We start from the raw sequence: 18,392 nt of genomic DNA on the forward strand, positions 1-18,392 counted from the left end.
GCGAGGCTGTCTGGAAAAGGGGCCAGCAGCCAGCGCGGAACCACGTGGAGTTCGGCAGAACGCGAGGCCGTGTGAACGCGTCGCCAGCAGGAGCCAGGCAGCAGAGCACAGGCAACCATGCCGATGCCGGGCCTTCTGCTGCGGTGTCTCCAGGAGGCTCAGGCTGCAACCCTATCCACACTTACAAGAGAGTAAACCCCATTGACTATAATGGGCTTACTTCTGAGTAGACAGGCATAGGCTGGAGCTCTCAGCCTCCCTGCAGCGCTTGTTGGCGGCGAGAATCTCCGCCTGGGCCTTCCCTGCTAAGCACCGTCCCAAGCGCCCGTCCACGGCTTGCTGGCTCAGCCTGCTCTCCAGCTCTCTCTTCCCCAGCGCAGCGCACAACGGCCTGACCTCTGGGTCAGCTCCCCGAGGAGGCGAGGGAGGACGAGGAGGCTTGGCCTGGTGGTGGAGTGGAGGGCTTCAGCGGCCGCAGTGCCTTCGGTAGACTCTCCATCGGTGGTTCTGCTTAGCAAAGCACAGCTGGGCCAGGGTGGCAAGAAGGCCTCGTCCGGAGACGTGGGCCAGAAGACGTGAGTGTGTGATCTCGGGGAAGCCTGGCGAGGAGAAAGCAAAAATAAAAAAAGAAAGGACGTTCACAGAGCAACCAAATGAAGAAATAAATCGCTCACTTTGGGGTCCCTGAGTTGCGAGGCTCCATACCGAAACCGGTTAAATAAGAGATAGAGGGCCCAATCCTATCCAATTTTCCAGCACCAGTGCAGCCACAATGCAGCCCCAAGATAAGGGAACAAATGTTCCCATACCTTAAGGAGGCCTCTGTGACTGCTGCCCTACTGCTGCAATGTAGTGCATGCCCCATTGGCACAACTGCACCAGTACTGGAAAATTGGATAGGACTGGGCCCTGAGCCTGCAATTCTATCCACACTTACCTGGGAGTAAGCCCCATTGACTATAGTGGAACTTACTCCCTAGGCAAGCCTAGGCATGTCTACTCAGAAGTAAGCCCCATTATAGTCACTGGGGCTTACTCCCAGGTAAGTGTGTTTAGGATTGCAGCCTGAATGCCCTGAGCCTCTGAAGAAGCTGGTTTTAGCCCAGGAAAGCCCGTGCCTCAAGAGCCACTTCATGGTTTTCCCCTCAACAGACTCACCAGGCCTGCCCCTCTGGAGAAGGCTCGAATGGGCTCAGCAGCCTCCAATCCGATTAGCTGGACTCACCCGCGCCGCTCTAGATTCGCTGGGGTTTCGAGGATTTGCAGCTCGTCTGCGTGGAAGGCCCGATCCTGCTCGTGCAGTGACTCTGGTGCTTTTGAGATTAGGGCCTCCCACTGCAGATACGTGACTTCAGGAAAAACCAACCTTTTATTAGCTGACAATAATAACAATGAACTGAAATACAGATTCAGTGCCCTCGAGTAGGAGGAAGCGAACTTCGAGAAGGAAGCCAAGCGAAAGCAAGACATTTAAACGCACTTGCTCCCCCCCCTTGGGGAGTTGGGGGGGTATCTACAAGAGGCCCTTTTCCCAGCTGCGTGTCTGTGCCTCGCGTGTGCTTAGCCTAATAACTTTTAATGCTTAACCCTCAAATGTCTTTATAAAAAATAGCTTTACAGCGCAACAGGCCAGGTGCCCTTGTGCTCGTTAGGGAAAATTGAAAAAACGTGTGGGGATCGTTTTCGAAGGCATACCTCATAAAGTGGGAACGATCTCCAGTATAGGGTCCGGGTTCCCCTTCCAGTCACCTCGGAGGCAAACCTCTGCCCGAAGCCCTTTGCAGGCTGGCACATCGCTCCTTTGCAACGCGCTCCTCCTCCCTGAAGAGTATTTACTCGGCTGCCTGGGAAATCGATGGCTTTCTGTCACTTGTATCAGCTGTTTGGAAGAGGCCGCAAACCTTGCGTGTCCAGAGTGTCGAGTTACAGACGGTAGATGTTTTGCCCCCTGCTCTGGAAGAGAAAAGCCTTTGCTCTCCCCTCTCATTTTTCCCGATAGATGCAAGAGGAGAGAACAGTCCAGCCACACAGCCCTCTCCCGCCGGAGATCCGCTTCCGAACCCTCGAAGAGATGGTTCCTCTCACATAACTTGGCTTTTTTTTTTTTTTTTCTTTTCCTGTTCCTGTTTCCTGGGGCAGCTTTTAGGGCGCTCCTGCTTTCCATTTTTCAATGCAAGGCATTCATATAATCCGAGAAGGACACTTAGGGGTTTTTGGCACGTGTTGAGTACACAATTTTTAATCGAGGAAAATCTTGCTAGGGACTAGGCTAAAATGTTCTAGCTTGTCTCCCACAGATCTCTCAGTTACAGGGTGAAAGAGAGTGAGGCTAAGTTTGCTGAAGTTCCTCTCCTTTGAAATAGCTTACCCACTGGGATCTCCATTTTTCCTCCTAGGTGCAAACAGCTGACACCCACCTAGGAGTGTTCAGAGACTGGGGCAAAAATCAGAAGCGAGGAGGGAATGCTGATATTCACCGCCCTCCCCCCGCCCCGCAGTAGGGACAATGACATTCCATTCAGTTCCACCGGTTGATGCTGTCTTCCTTAACCTGCTTCCTTCATAAACCGATCTTGGACACTTTAAGCGAAATAGGTTCTGCCCAGTTAAATCAAACACCCCGAAGTCTGTTTAGGATGGTAGCTCTACTTCATAACTGGGGCGGTTTTCTCGGTGACGTGAATAAACTGGCAGGAGTCGGAGACTAAGGGCCCAATCCTATCCAACTTTCCAGCACCAGTGCAGCTGCAGTGCAGCCACAGCGTAAGGGAACAAATGTTCCCATACCTTGAGGAGGCCTCTGTGACTGCTTCCCCACCACAGGAAGCAGCACACGCCTCATTGGCATGGCTGCACCCGCACTGGAAAATTGGATAGGATTTGGCCCTGAGAGTCCAATTCGAGGCATGTCTACTCAGAAGTAAGTCCCATTATACTCAATGGAACTTACTCGCAGGTAAGTGAGGATAGGATTGCAGCCTGACAACGTAACCTACGCGTGAGTGCTCAAAAGTAAGCCCCCAGGCATACGATTGCCGAGCGTAGAGACCAATCCTATGTATGTCTACTCAGAATTAAGTACCATTATAGCCAATGGGGCTTACTCCCAGGTAAGTGTGGCTAGGATTGCTAGCACGGTCGGTGAGAGTGCCACAGTTCTTGGAGGAGGCCTCTGGATGCGCGAGCTCTTTCTCTCACACACAACACGGAGGCTTGCTCCAAGCAGAGCGGGTTAATCCCGGAGCCTGCACCTTAATGCCAGCGGTGGCTGGGACGCCGAAGATCCGTCAAGATGGGCGTCGTGAAGGCGACATTTACCAGCCGGCCTGGCCAGTCAAAAGTAGCGCTACCCAAGTGAGTAGCTACGCCAGATAAGGACCATCCCCGCAATTGAAAGATCAAAAGGCAGGCAGAGAGATCTCCAGCCGGCACGGGGAGAATTGCGGAGCGGAGACTCGGGCCAGCGCTGCTTGCACACACTCGACCCCCCCCCCTCGCGATTCACTCGCCCTGCAAGAAAACCGTGCCTGAGAGTTTCGGAGCCGGTTGCCACGAGCTCACCCCCTTCAGACACGCGGGGAAGGGAAGCACTTTTACCACTCCGCGGCCAAGTGAAATGTTTTCCACTATGACACTGCTGTCGACGCGGAGCGAGGGGGAAGCGGGAAAACCCCACCACGGGCTAAAAATAGCGAGGGCGAGCAAAAGGGGGGGATGTGACTGGAGCCCGGTGGGTGCCCGGGTGATAGAAGGGGGGAGGACGATCTGGTGGGAGTTTCTGGAGGGAAGAGATAAAGGGGCACGGATCGTTTGGAAGGAGGCTCACACGCAGGTTGGGTGGTGGCAGGACACCACGCAGTCATCTTCAAAGCAGGGGGGGGACTTGAGGGGCATTTCCCCCGGGGAAGAGCGCGGGCCGGCTAAGATGGGGAAGTGCAGAGGGGGCCAGTGGAGAAGACGTTCCACTTTGGGCAGGCGGTGCGTGACAATGGAGCGCGTCTGTGTGTGTGGGAAGGAGGGAGAGACGGAGAGAGGGGGAGGGGAACAAAGAAGCAGTCCTTTTGGGGTTCTCAGGGAGACGTAAACAGGGAACGACGGATGGGGGGAAGAAAAAGAAGAGTCTTGAATGTCCCCCCCCGAGGAAGATTGGGGGGGGGAGTGATAAGAGAAACACCGTCACCACCCTCCCGCTTTGGAGGAGGCTAGTTGCAGCTCCGTTTATGCTGTGTGTGTGTGGGGGGGGATTCTTCCCCCTTGAAAAGACTCGCAGTGAGGAGGGCTGAGGAAAGGCAAAGGAGCTGCGATGAGTGACACAGAAAGGTGCTCTTGCGAGCAGAGAAAGAACGGGGGGGGGGGCGGGTAAACAAGCCCAGAGGTGAGGAAGAGTCCGCGCCTGGTGGGGCGAGCGGGGGAGGGCAAGCCAGCCTGCTGAGAACGAGGAGGGAAGGAAGCCCGTGCGGCGGGCGAGGGCACCAGAGTCTGGCTGCGCCTGCTGCTGGGGCTTTGACAGCCTGGCGAAGAGAAGGGAGAGGAGCTTTATGGTAATTGCAGCTCTCCACTGGCCTTCTGGGTAGCGAGCGAGCCGAGAAGGGAGCCTGGAAGGGGGCGGGAGGGAGAGTTTCCTTTCCCACCTCGCCTGGTCAAAAGGAGAGCGGAGGAGTCTCCTCGGGACGCCCTCGGGCAGGGCAGAGCCCAGTGGAGAGGAGCAGAGAGGGCCTGGAGGAGCCCAACCAGCAGGGAGAGGGAGAGGGAGGCCAGCAAACGCGGGAGCGGGATCGGTTCAGAAAAGAAGGCGCAGCGCCTTGGAAGGATCGAAAGGGAAGGACGACGAGCAGCAGCAGCGAGAGCGGATCAGCGGAGGCTGGCTCGGAGGAGAGCGCAGTGGCGGCGGCTTTGCTGCCGCTGCCTCTGCTGGCGGCGGCTCCCTGAGTGCTGAGCCTGCCGGGGGGAGGGGAGAGAGAAGAGGGCGGGGAAGAGGCGGGGGCGGAGGCGAGGCGAGGCGAGGGGGGGCCGCGTGCGGCAGACGGAGCCCGGTCTCCCAGCGGCAAGGTGAGGAAGAGCGGCTTTCCCGGAGGATTAAATCCCCCGAGCCAGCCAGGCAGGCAGGCAGCCACCCACACGGGCGCTCGCGCACTGTCGCCGCCGCCGCCGCACGGATTGAGGGGAACCGGAGCATGTAGGGGCCGCTGCCCGGAGCCGTCGAGCCCAGCCCGGAGCGACGACAGCAAGCAACATGGCGCTGTCCAAGCGGAGCTGGGGTGCAGCCGGAGGGAGCCCGGCGGGGTGCTGCTGAAGCCCAACCAGGGACACGGGGGCAGGAGCTGCCTGGGCTCCCTCTCCGCCCACGCGGCCCCACCAGCCCAGACCGCATCGCCGCCGCCGGGGCAGCTCGGGCTTCTGGTCCGGACGCCGAGAGCGCAAACTTTTCTCGCCCTCCTCGAAGATCGTCGGGGCTTGCCTGGAGGGGACTCGGGACAGCCGCGCCGGAGCGCAGAGGAAGGAAGGTCAGTCCCCTCCCTTCTCCCGTGGAAGGGCTACGCTGGGCAGGGGTGGGCAGGGAGGGGGAGGCGTGCGCGTCGTCGAAGGTCTTGGAAGGCTGCCGGACTGCTTGTTGCGGGACTCTCACCGGGAGACACACCTCTGCTGCCCCAGATCCGGCTGGGGGGAGGGCGAGTGCGTGAGTGTGGGCGCTGGTGCCCTGGTCCTGGCTCGCCTCTCCCCGCTCGGGATTGCTGCTAGGGTGGATTTCAACTTGCAACCAGGAGGGCGGACTGGGGGAGGCGAGGGAGAGGTTCGTGAGCACGACGGTCACCGCCTGTTTGGCTGTGCGGGGGGGGGGGCTCCCAGCGCGGGTGGGTGACTCGGGCTGGTTGGAAGTTCGGAGGGTTTGTGAAGCCGGAGGTGGAGGGGAGCGGGCGGGCGAGGGGGGGCGAGCCGAGGAAAGGTGAAGCTGCGGTTCGCGCTCCGTCTGCTCCAGCAGGAAGGGAGGAGGGAAGAAGAGTTCCCGGCGTCTCGCTCGCTTTTATCTTTCCGATTTGGAAGGGCTATAAAAGCCCCACCTCTGGCAGCCGCCACCTCTGGGCTCCCAAGGGGAAGGGGGAGAGTGGGTGGAGGGGAGCAGCGCACTGCTGCCTGGGGAAGGGAGAGGACAGCAGGCAAGTGCCGCTTGGCTCGCCCTCTTGGCCCACCGAGCAGCGGAGTGAAGATCGGGGCGAGCCACAGCACACGACCGAGGTCGGGGCGGCGTTGGGTGCATGTCTTTCTTCCAAAGCGCTCTTGGCGAGAGACTGCGGAGGGTGTTTTTTTCTCGCCTGTTGTTTTCGAGGCCGCTGGCGGTGGTGGGGAATAGTGGGGTTGGAGTGGGGGGGGATGGCAAGAAGGGGGAGAGGCGTCGCTCTGGGGCTGGGGGCTCCACCCGAAAGACTTTGGGCGGCGAGTTGTGGGATCCGACGTGCGCTGAACTCCTAGGGAGGTGGCGAACTCGCTTCCCGAGGCCGGATGGCGGGGGGACGGGGGACGGGACGGACAGGCAGCGGCGGGGCTGTTGCTCAAAACCCTCGCCAACTCCGGGGCTGTTGACGCGCAGCATCCGATACACACGGCTGGAGAAGCGAGTCTGGGGGCGATCTCTCCTTGGATTAGCCTTTCCATTCCTACCTTGCCGGTAGCATCTCAGAGTCGCCGACGGGCGGGGGTGGGGAGAGCAGAGACGAGCAGAGAAGATCTCCCCCCGTATACCCCCCAAAACTGTGACCAACATGCGTGCGTGTGTTTGAATGGCCCTCGCCTGGGAACTCGCTTCCGCATTAATGTGGCCGAGCGATCCAGACCTCGTTTCTCCGTCTACTTCGAGGAAGCCCGCGGCTCCGCATTTGTGTTGATCCGGAAAGGACACCAGGCGAGAAGGGCGGTCTGCGCCCGGTCTGGTGGTGCAGGCTGGGTCTGTCAGGCTTTGCTAAACTTTTCCATGATCGCGGCTCTCTCCCTCCCGCCGTGAAGCAGGCCTGGAGCAAAGGGTGCCTGCCTTCCATGGGCCCCACCAAGACAATCTGCCAACAAAGATAAGGAACGAGACTTCTCCCCTCCCCCATGAGGTGGGGTGAAGTGCAGCGCCCTGGAGGAGGCTTACTGGGGCTCTGGAAAGAGAAGGGGGGGCTGCAGCCAGCACAGCTCAGTGGATCGCCTCCCCCCCCCCCGCATTTGCATTCCCTTAATCTCGGAGTCCCGCGGCTGACTGCTGTTTCCAGTTTAGCTTGCCTTCCCCCCCCCCCCCCCGCGTGTGTCTCCGTTCCGTCTCCGAAATCTTGGCGCCGGCAGACTTGCCCTGGGATGCGGTGCCATCACAATCGGGCTCCTTGGTTAAAAACATGACTCGCTTACTTGGTAGTAACTTAATTGAGGCCAGTGGGACTGTTCTGGAGTAAAGCAGGCCAGGAGGGCTGTACTCAATTAGGGTCTCTCTCTCCCCCCCCCCCCACAAGCGTTGTGGGGTCTGTGCGTTCAAGTAGAAGCTGGTGGGTCTCGTCTTTCTGTGCACAAGGCCATCCTAATTGCTTTGTAGGGGATTATCAAGCCGGACTTTAATATTTTCCTCTCCCTCCCTCCCTCCCTCCCTCCCTCTTCCTCGTGGTTGAGATTCCAGTTGATCCTCCGAAGAGCCCTTTGAATGGCTGTCACAAATAGGTGACCGGGAGTTAATTAGGAAGCGTCCTCGGGTTCGATGAGCGACGCAACCCACTGGCCGTTCCCCAGTGGGCCCTCCGTCTCTTCTCGCAGCGACGCCTCCTTCTGCCCAGGCGGGGTCAGTTGCAGTCAGTGGGCTTCTGGCCAGGGGGACGGAGTGGCTCGACGGGGGAGCCCCTCTCAGGACCTAATTAAGTTCTTGGGTGTCTGGAGAGGCTGGAGCCTGGCCTCCCTTCCCCCCTTTCTGCGAGGGGCCGAGGCCTTCTTCGTTCAGTGCAGCTGAGGAACATGAAACGTGTGGTGCGTCTTTGGCGTGCGTTAAAAAGGGGCAGACAAAATCCCATTTGTCAGGCATGAAGGTGGGCTGTTTGGGGGGGGCGGGCTCTCAAAACCCCATGGCGGCTGGCAGGGCGGACAGTGCCTCTTTATTCCCCGTGTCATCTCGAAGGTAAGGTAGGGCGACCGAGGGAGAAGGGAAGGGGCTTTCTTTCCCCGAGTATTGTTCGCCCGCCTATGATAGATCGGTCTAGACAGCCGTTCAGGCTCCCTGCGAGCGAGAGAACCGGAGCCTGAAAGAGAGAGTGCGGGGAGACGCCGAGGAAAAGGTCACCGCCAGTTTCGGTGCCTGCGACTGCCTGCTGTTAACCCTTCGAGGGGCAGGCGCGGAGGCAGGGGACCCTGCTGACCGCTGGCACCCAGGCCTCCCGGAGGAGGTTCCTCGCCGCTCCGGACCGCGGAGAGCATTCCCTTCCCACCCCCGCGAGCGAATGCCAGATTCTCCGTTCCCAGAAGTTTCCTCTTCTTTGGGAACTCCGCTGAGCGCGCTTAACCCCGTGTCCTGTTGGTGCACAGCCAGCCAGCGCAGAGAAGCACAAGGCGAGCCGGGGAGGGGAGGGAGGGACTGCGCGCAAGGACAAAGCCAGCGCGGAGATTTCGGAGTCACCCAGGCCAAAGACCTCGGGACGAACGGCCTTCGGAGCCCAGCCCCAGCCCAGCTCTTCCGAAAGAGTGGGAGGGGTGCTTGGCCTGGGCCAGGGAGAAACAGAGGCTGACGGGGGGCGGGAGTGGGCGAGCCTCGGCTGAACTGCTCTCGTGCTGCACCCTGGGGAACAGCCAGGCTGATTCGCCCCACTGGCGTCTGGATGGCACCTTAGACGTGACAGAAGCCCTCGAGGGCGAGCCCAGGCTCTGGTGTGCGGGCGGGCCTCTTTCCCCTTTCTTTGATAAGAGGCTGGCTTGGTGGTGGAGGGAAGGGAAGGGAAGAGCCAAGCCATCCTCCTGCCCGGGGAGCCTCTGGGGCCTGGGGTCAGACGACCCTCCTCACCCTCGAGGAAAGCTGATTTGCGCGGCTTTGCCCGCAGCGCAGCTCCGCTCAGCTCTCGCCTCTTTGTCTGGAGCTCCTGGCGCTCCAGCCCCCGCTGGAAAGGTTCCCGACGAGGAGTCCACGCAGAGCCAGGCAGGCAGCTCGGCAGTTCTTTGCACGTCACATCTAAATACATCGGTAATTAGATGGAAGCCCCGCCGGAAATGATAGATTGGCTGCATAGCTAATAGGGACGAGGACAAATAAAGCCTCCAGCGTCTCTTCTCGGCTCCCCTCCCCTCCCTCCCCTTGGATAAGTGGGCCCCTGGAAATCAAGCCCAAAGATCTGGAGTGAGAACTGAAATTACATGTCGTCCGTTTTAGGGCTGTAATCAACCACGCAGATGAGAGTCTCGGTTGCTCCCCTGCTGCAAGCAGTTCTTGAACGTGTTTGCTGCATGATTGTGGGAGGAGGGAACTCGGTCTTTTCAAAACCCTCTGGGTGTCTGCTGGCTAAATATATACACCCAGGAGATGGGGGGGAGGGGAGAGAATTTGATCATCTAATCAAGCCTCAGTACCTGCTGTTATATTTGGCAAACTTGCACTTAAGCGGGTTAAGCGCCTTTACCTACTCCAACGGGTGCCCGAAGGTACAGTGCAATCCTATGCCTTACTTGGAAGTAAGCCCCACTGTCAAATGGGGTGTACTCACTAGTAAGTGTGCTTACACTTGCAGCCTGTAGTGCATGATAGCCTTGGAAGCCCTTGCTGAGGATGCAACCCCCTAAGCACACTTATTGGGGAGCAAGGGTTATTGAAAGCGGTGGGATTTACTTCCGACTACACACTTTTTCTTGCTCCTTGGGGGCCCCCAATCCTATCCAATTTTCCAGTGCCCATGCAGCCATAACACAGCCTTGAGGTAAGGGTATGAATGTCCCCCTATCTTGAGGAGGCTGCCATGACTTTCCCCCAACACAGGATGCAGCACCCACCCCATTGGCATGGCAGTATCACCACTGGAAAGCTGGATAGATTTGGGACCTGAGTTTTGTAAACAGTGGTACATAAGAACAGCCCCACTGGATCAGGCCATAGCCCATCTAGTCCAGCTTCCTGTATCTCACAGTGGCTTGTAACCCATAATGGATTTTTCCTCCAGAAACTTGTCCAATCCCCTTTTAAAGGCATCCAGGCCAGATGCGTCACCACATCCTGTGGCAAGGAGTTCCACAGACCAACCACACGCTGAGTAAAGAAATATTTCCTTTTGTCTGTCCTAACTCTCCCAACACTCAATTTTAGTGGATGTCCCCTGGTTCTGGAGTTATGTGAGAGTGTAAAGAGCATCTCTCTATCCACTCTGTCCATCCCCTGCATAATTTTGTATATCTCAGATGCCTCAATTTCCATAGAGGTCTGAATCCTAAACCAACAATAAGGAAGAGATCCATAAGAGAGGGCAACAGGGAAGGGAGACATGTGGAAGTAAACACTTCTGAGTAGTGCCTATTTTGGGCCTCCTACAGCACCAGGATCCTATGGATCATTTTAAAAGAAGAAAATGGAGCCTATTGATTTCAGGAGAAATTTCAGAGGAGCTGAACAATGGCTCTTACATGTCGCATCCAGGTGCTGCAGGCATCGGGAGGCAGCTCTGCTTGGCAAGGAGCACCCCTTCTCTCTCACTCCATACCCTCTCCCTCTGTTCATTTCTGGACTTGAACAGTGCCTGACATGCACTAATTCTAAATGAATCCGAATTGGCATGGTAGTAATTTGCAGAGCAGTCATCTTGGTTTTATGGGATATGGACTGTTTTGAATCCTTCTGCATTTCTCTCCCTTATTTTGGGGATCTTTGATGAACTGTCCTTGTTGCAATTGCCGTAGGGCAATTTACTCTCTATTTTATAAACTGCAGAGTTAAAAAGGAAGCTCTGCCTGGACATTATCATGCATGCCACCTCCTCCAGATGATTTTGGAGGGTTTGCTTAACATCAAGAAGCTGTGGGTGGGCAGACACAATAGGTTTTTTAAGTAAATCAGCAAACACCTGTTATCTGTTTGTGACTGCATTCCTATCCCTGCTTACTTCCACCACTAAACACAGTGGACATACTTCTGAATAAACATGCATAGGATTGTTTCATCAGTGATTCCAAAGACATCAACTGCCAGTACAAGCAAAACAAGGCCTGTGCTAGTTTACTAATTCCAGAGTCAGGGTGGTGTCTGGGCTGGATTCTGATGTGGTCATGGGAAGTTCACATTCAACTTCCCACTCAGTGATGAACTCTTAAGGTGGCCCTGAGCAAGTCTCAGTCTAACCTGACTCAAGGACTGTGATGAGAATAAAGCAAGAGAAACCCATTTTCCATTGTTAGCTCTTTAGAGGAAGGGTGAAGTACAAAGGTGGTGAACTACCCTTTACAGTAAACAGGGTAAACGAAACTGCAGGGTACACTGTATGATATTTAACATCTGTATAACGCTTAGGGACTTTTAGAGAGAGTATCAGTCATCTTTTTACTTTTACACCCACAATAATCTTTAAAGCAACCCTGTGGTATTGTCCTCACAATACCTATGGAGGCTAGAGTGGTTTGCCCAAGGTCATCTAGTGAATTCCAAGGTGAGCTGAGACTTAAACTGGAGATTTTACATCCCACAGTCTTTGTGGGATCCCACAATCCCACTAGTGACTCCACTACAACAGCTCTCCACTGGAAGCAGTGGCATAGCCAGAGTGGGTGCAAAGCACTAAGTTTTGCAGGGAGCCTCACCACAGCGTGCAAGGGGCCCCTTCCCCTCCTCTTCAGAGCCATTCCAGGCTGGGGAGCAAATGCCTACACCTGGAATGGCTCCGAAGGGGTGGGCCCCTTGCATGCTGTGGTGAGTCTCCCTGCAAAACTTAGTACTCCCTCCAGCTATACCATTGACTGGAAGTTAGTAGTCAGTAACTATTTTAATGCTGGGAGCCTCAAAAGCCTGGGACCAAACTATTTAACCTTAACTAAGTGTGAAGCATGTGCTTGGCCACCAGGGATCAGGCCCATTTCTGGGCTGCACTGGTAGAGGGGATTCTGTGGAAGCAACTGTTCTCCTGTGGCCGCTGCTCGCTCCTTTTCTACCCCGGGCCATGCTCCTGTTAGCCGTCCATTTCCAGGCTGGCCCCACAAACTGCAGTGCTCACGATCAGCACCGGAGCCTCTGGCGCGTTGGCAGGCTGGGCTTGATTGTTAAAAATAAGCGCTAGTGGAGGAGGTGGCCTCGGAAAGGAGGAGGGGGCTCTCTTCCTCCTCTTTTCGCAGCAATCTAGCCACTTACATAGATCAAGCAGATTCTTTCCGGAGAGCCAGGCTAACCTCATTTTACTTCAGCAGAAAGGTGTGGGCGAGAGAGAGAGAGAGAGAGAGAGAGAGAGAGAGAGAGAGAGAGAGCGCAAAACAAAAAGAACGAGATTCCCTCCCTGGCTCTGAGTGAGGAGCGGAGGCCTCATTTGCAGACAGGGGGAGTTCCCAGATCGCGAGCAGCGCTGGCTGCGTTTAATCCTGGTGTCCTCTCCCCAAGCAAGGCTGATAAGCGAGAATTACGCCGAATCGACCTCTCTTTTCCTCAGCCCTGTTCAGCTGTCGAGCCCTGAACCTTTAGCAAGCCGCTGGGGCGATCTTTCCAGGCAGAAGTTAATGAATGTTTCACAAGAGTTCCTCTGGCATGTACTGTGCTTCTCTTAATGGATGAGCAGACTTACAGGCAGAAAGCGAGGAGGCCACCAACTCACACTCCCCCCCCCACCTCCCTGTAGAAAATTACCTACTTCTTTTGGAGGACCTTCATTTTCTTATATGCTGTTGAACCAAACCACTTTCAGCCTATGCTTTCTTAGCATCAAAAAAAACAACCCCCCCCCCAAAAACACCTCTCTTCACTGAGACAAGTCTGCAGAAAGTTCTTTACTTACATATGTGTGTAATATTTTGGAAAGCCATATTTTGGAAAGCCACGGTAATACGGTGATAGCCACACAGGGCAACTTGTTCCTTGATTCTTCCACTTAGAGAGTTATTTAAATATAGACTCCGTCCATTATATCCTATGCAGTCCTGTGTGGGGAAAAGTATAAGGAAGCCTGCATGGGAGAAGATCTTTGACAGCATGAAATATAATTTCGTGATCTGCAAGACACTTTCCAGTATAATCTCATTACGCACCACAGGCTCCCGGTGTTATTTTGTGGGAGGCGGACAATGATCAATTTACATTGACCTGGGGCTGGGCGAGCTTTTAGATCGTAATTGCCATATTGATTTGCATGCAAAAAAAAGTAGAAGAAGAAGAAAAGGGAGACCTTCTAAAATTAAACACCGGAAGCTACATTAAACTAAATTTAATATCTAGGTACAAGCAGAAAAGACCCACTAAACTCTGGGCTGCTAGACGTCTATTTTTAGAGCTGTGAAACATGGAGAAGGAGGTAGATGGCTTCTGCCGCTTTGAACATTGGCCTATAAGCTCCAGAAAGTGGGACTTGAAATCCTGAATGATTGCACGATGGCCGTGCAAGTCTTTTAAAGAGTTGCTATCCCTTAGGGAATTGCAGTCATCTCCACTTGCATATATATATATATATATAAGGTCAAAGAAAAATATTGGATGGAAAGCACTCTGTTTTCCTGATGGCAAGGACAAGGTTTTAATTTGATAAGGCAATTAAAGAAGAAAATACAGAATCTAGCAGCCGCCGCCGCCGCCGCTTCCCTGGAAACTGGCTGTACAGAGAGTTGAGTGTAGTCAGTGGACCGTTAGGAAAGGGGGTGGGTTACTGTTCCGCTCTGTAGCACATCTCCTTAGAGGAAAGCATTCCATGCACTTTGTATTGCCTTAATTTAGTAGCAGCAGGAGAGTTGGGGCAAGAAACCCACTTCCTTCCAAATTGTGCTCTGTCAATCTCTACGACTCGCATGCAAAGGAAGACCCTGCAAGAGGGTTGATCTTTGTCCCGGGGGAACTTTCCTGTTTCACAAATGTTTCCCTCACAGCAGATTATTCTATTCGTGTTTATTGCATGGGTTTTATCTCCAAAGTGTGCAAAGGACTGCAGTCCTTACGTGTTACTGTGAGTTTAAAGATGCAATTCTGCACACACTAGTCTAGGCGCAAGCTGTATTGAACACAGCAGGACAGGCTTCTGTGTCAACATACAAAGGATTGAGCTGCATGTATGCTTCTGTTTGTCAAAACCTTACAAGTAAAATGCTGGCAACTTCTAACACCCTGATCATAAATATGCAACTTGGAAACGAGACCCACAAAGCACTTCTTCCCAAGCTCCATTTTTGTCCCTTGTTGTTTTTCAAATTAACAATACTGTACTCAGCAGTTTACCAGAAAAAAGTCCCCAGTGTTCAATTGGGCCTGCTCCCAAATATGTGTTGCAGTTTAGTTGAATAAAATGCATAGACAGGTAGATGGTCAGAATTCTGCAAAAGGCCCACTTAAGTACTTTTATTTCAGGAGGGAAAGAATTGTCTCTGTAATGTTCTATGTAGCAGGTCTGGCATGTGGAAACAAAATCACTTGTCCACTTTGAAATAAAATTACTGTTGAACTCAATGGTACTCATTCATGAGTGACTGTCATTAAGACTGGTTCCTCTTAAAGGCCAAGAAAAGCAAACTGGTAGCATTTGGCCTACCTTCACTTTGTGCCTATTTTGGTTTGGGGTTAGAAATAAGCCAGTGTTGTCTCTTTTTGTACTGCAAGGTTGTGCTTTCCATCCAAGGGCATGCAGTGTAGGGGTGGCAGGTGAGGCAGAACAACCTCACCAGAGTCCTTTGAAATGCACCACTGCTGCTGCTGCTGCCACTGCTGCTGCAAGCACTCACAATCCATATGCTCAGAGTCCTTGTGCACTCACAGCTGTGATGGTGGCACTTTTCGAATGATTCCATTGGGGCAGTTTTGCCTCACCTGCTATCCCCACACCACACAACCCTGTTTCCATCAAGGAAAGAAACTGCAGTTTTAGATGGAGACAATCTTGTTTTGCTTTTACAAAAAGACTTTGGTGATATTATTAAATGCAGGAGAGTGGCAGGGTGAGGAAACAAACCTATTCCCCTAGAAGTAGATTATCTTCACATCCTAAGCATCTTGCTTTCAAAGTAAGTTCCATTATTAAAGTCCTAGGGCAGGGGTCGGCAACCTTAAACACTCGAAGAGCCATTTGGACCTGTTTTCTGGAGAAAAGAAAACCTCCGGAGCCACAAAACCATTTTGACATCTAAAATGAAGATTATACTGCATATACAGTTTTTTTTACCTTAATGCTATGTATAAAAAAACTTTTTAAGAGTTTTAAAATATTAATGAAAAAATATTAAATACCTGACAAACTGTTAATGAAGAAATTTCCATATTGCTGTTTGATTGGCATCCTCACTTGCACTTGCATGTCCAGTAGCCTCCCACCCCAGTATTCCCGTCAATTATCCAGACACCCATGGGTGCATGTGTGATGGGGTCAGGGCTGCTTGGGTCAGGGTTGCATGGAAGAGGGGGTCAGGGCTGCTTGTGGGAAGGTAGGTCAGGGCTGCATGGGGTTCAGGGCTGCATGGAGGTCAGGCCTGCTTGTGGGAAGGGGGGTCAGGGTTGCATGGGGGTCAGGGCTGCTTGTGGGAAGGGGGGTCAGGGTTGCATGGGGGTCAGGGCTGCTTGTGGGAAGGGGAGTCAGGGTTGCATGGGAGAGGGGGTCAGGGCTGCTTGTGGAAAGGGGCGTCAGGGCTGCATAGGGGTCAGGGCTACACACAGGAAGGGTGGTCAGGGTGTTAAAACCCCGTTTGTTTACACGCCCTCCCCACACGGGCAGGTGGCTGGCGCTGCGGCTTGGGCGGGAGGGGACGCGCAGTGGCGGGGGGGCTCACCATCGGGGGTGGTGGGGGCTCTTTGGGCAGGAGCTGCTCTGGCGCCCTCCTCTTCATCCCGCCAGTGCTGTCCCTCTCTGATCTGGCCTCACCTGTGTTGAGGCTGGAAGCTCAGCACTTTGCGACCCACCGGGAGAGCTGAGCCCAAGAGAGGAGGAGCCTCCAGGTGCAGGAGCAGTCTATATCAATCCCGCCTGCCCGCCCGCCCGCCGGCCAGCTCGGCCTGGGAGGGGAGCGCGCAGGGTGGGCAGCTGGGCTGTTTCTCCTGCCCCCATCAGCGCGGCTGCATGTGCGGGCATGCCGGCCGTTAGTGCCCTCGCATACATTCGTCGACGCAGCCGTAGGAGGTTTCGGAGCTGCGCGTGCGCTCGCTCAGGCTGGTGAGCGGCGGCTGCATTGCGGGAGACTCCCGATGGCCGCATCTGGCTCGCCCCTTCAGCCTCAGCACCCATGAGGAGTGACCCCCTTTCCCCCCGGGATGGGTTGGCCCCGCATGGAGCTGCAGCAGATGGCTGAAAGAGCCACATGTGGCTCCGGAGCCGCGGGTTGCCGACCCCAGTCCTAGGGGTTTGCTTTCAAGCGGATGTGCTTAGGGTAGGGATAGCGGTGAACTGCCCAACCATCAGGGATCCTTAGCTATGCAGGCTGGCACCATGTGACCCATAGACATAGAAATTGACTTCTTTACCCAGATTATAAGATAGAAATTTAGGGGGGCCTGCAGTGGACTTGTTTGATGCATTATTACAGTTCTGGTTGGTCTGGTATCCTTTCTAATGCGTGTATATAAATTAGAGCTTCCACAGTTTGTAACAACTCTGTAAGAAGAGCCTTCCTAGTTCAGACTGAGTGTCCATTTAGTGTATAATTCTTTTCGAAACAGTGGTCAGCCACATGTTTCCATTTAGCTTTCATGGCAAATGGCCATTGCTAGACCTCTCCTCTATAACTTGTTTATCCCTTTTAAAAAGAAATGGAGGCCAGTTGATATCACCACATCCTTTGTCAGTGAATTCCATAAGTTAACTGTGTGTGGTGTTAAAATAGTACTTCCTGTAGCTATATATTGGCAACCTTCAGTCTCGAAAGACTATGGTATCGCGCTCTGAAAGGTGGTTCTGGCACAGCGTCTAGTGTGGCTGAAAAGGCCAATCCGGGAGTGACAATCCCTTCCACACCCGGAGCAAGTGCAGTCTGTCCCTGGTCTGTCTCCCTGGCTATGGGCCTTCCTTCTTTGCCTCTTAGCCTCAGACTGTTGGCAAAGTGTCTCTTCAAACTGGGAAAGGCCATGCTGCACAGCCTGCCTCCAAGCGGGCCGCTCAGAGGCCAGGGTTTCCCACTTGTTGAGGTCCATCCCTAAGGCCTTCAGATCCCTCTTGCAGATGTCCTTGTATCGCAGCTGTGGTCTACCTGTAGGGCGCTTTCCTTGCACGAGTTCTCCATAGAGGAGATCCTTTGGGATCCGGCCATCATCCATTCTCACGACATGACCAAGCCAACGCAGGCGTCTCTGTTTCAGCAGTGAATACATGCTAGGAATTCCAGCACGTTCCAGGACTGTGTTGTTTGGAACTTTGTCCTGCCAGGTGATGCCGAGGATGCGTCGGAGGCAGCGCATGTGGAAAGTGTTCAGTTTCCTCTCCTGTTGTGAGCGAAGAGTCCATGACTCGCTGCAGTACAGAAGTGTACTCAGGACGCAAGCTCTGTAGACCTGGATCTTGGTATGTTCCGTCAGCTTCTTGTTGGACCAGACTCTCTTTGTGAGTCTGGAAAACATGGTAGCTGCTTTACCGATGCGCTTGTTTAGCTCGGTATCGAGAGAAAGTGTCGGAGATCGTTGAGCCAAGGTACACAAAGTCATGGACAACCTCCAGTTCATGTTCAGAGATTGTAATGCAGGGAGGTGAGTCCACATCCTGAACCATGACCTGTGTTTTCTTTAGGCTGATTGTCAGTCCAAAATCTTGCCAGGCCTTGCTAAAACGATCCATGAGCTGCTGGAGATCTTTGGCAGAGTGGGTAGTGACAGCTGCATCGTCGGCAAAGAGGAAGTCACGCAGACATTTCAGCTGGACTTTGGATTTTGCTCTCAGTCTGGAGAGGTTGAAGAGCTTTCCGTCTGATCCGGTCCGGAGATAGATGCCTTCTGTTGCAGTTCCAAAGGCCTGCTTCAGCAGGACAGCGAAGAAAATCCCAAACAAGGTTGGTGCAAGAACACAGCCCTGCTTCACTCCGCTTCGGATGTCAAAAGGGTCTGATGTGGAGCCATCGAAGACAACAGTGCCCTTCATGTCCTTGTGGAAAGATCTGATGATGCTGAGGAGCCTGGGTGGACATCCAATCTTGGGGAGAATCTTGAAGAGGCCGTCTCTGCTGACCAGGTCGAAAGCCTTTGTGAGATCTATGAAGGCTATAAAGAGTGGCTGTCGTTGTTCCCTGCATTTCTCCTGCAGTTGTCTAAGGGAGAATACCATATC

General features: G+C 54.1%; 1 protein-coding gene across 4 annotated transcripts in view; it reads left to right on the top strand.

Annotated features, from left to right (window-relative positions):
• The first annotated feature begins 5,055 nt into the window (after window positions 1–5,055).
• BCOR (BCL6 corepressor) overlaps window positions 5,056–18,392 on the top strand; it is an 88,659-nt gene continuing 75,322 nt past the window's right edge. For all 4 annotated transcript variants that reach the window (XM_066620945.1, XM_066620948.1, XM_066620949.1 and 1 more), the window contains exon 1: window positions 5,056–5,504. The gene's annotated coding sequence lies outside the window, so the exon portion shown is untranslated. The remainder of the gene's footprint in view (window positions 5,505–18,392) is intronic.

This window comes from Tiliqua scincoides, chromosome 3 (assembly GCF_035046505.1).
Source record: "Tiliqua scincoides isolate rTilSci1 chromosome 3, rTilSci1.hap2, whole genome shotgun sequence".
In the NCBI taxonomy this organism is placed as follows: Eukaryota; Metazoa; Chordata; class Lepidosauria; order Squamata; family Scincidae; genus Tiliqua; species Tiliqua scincoides.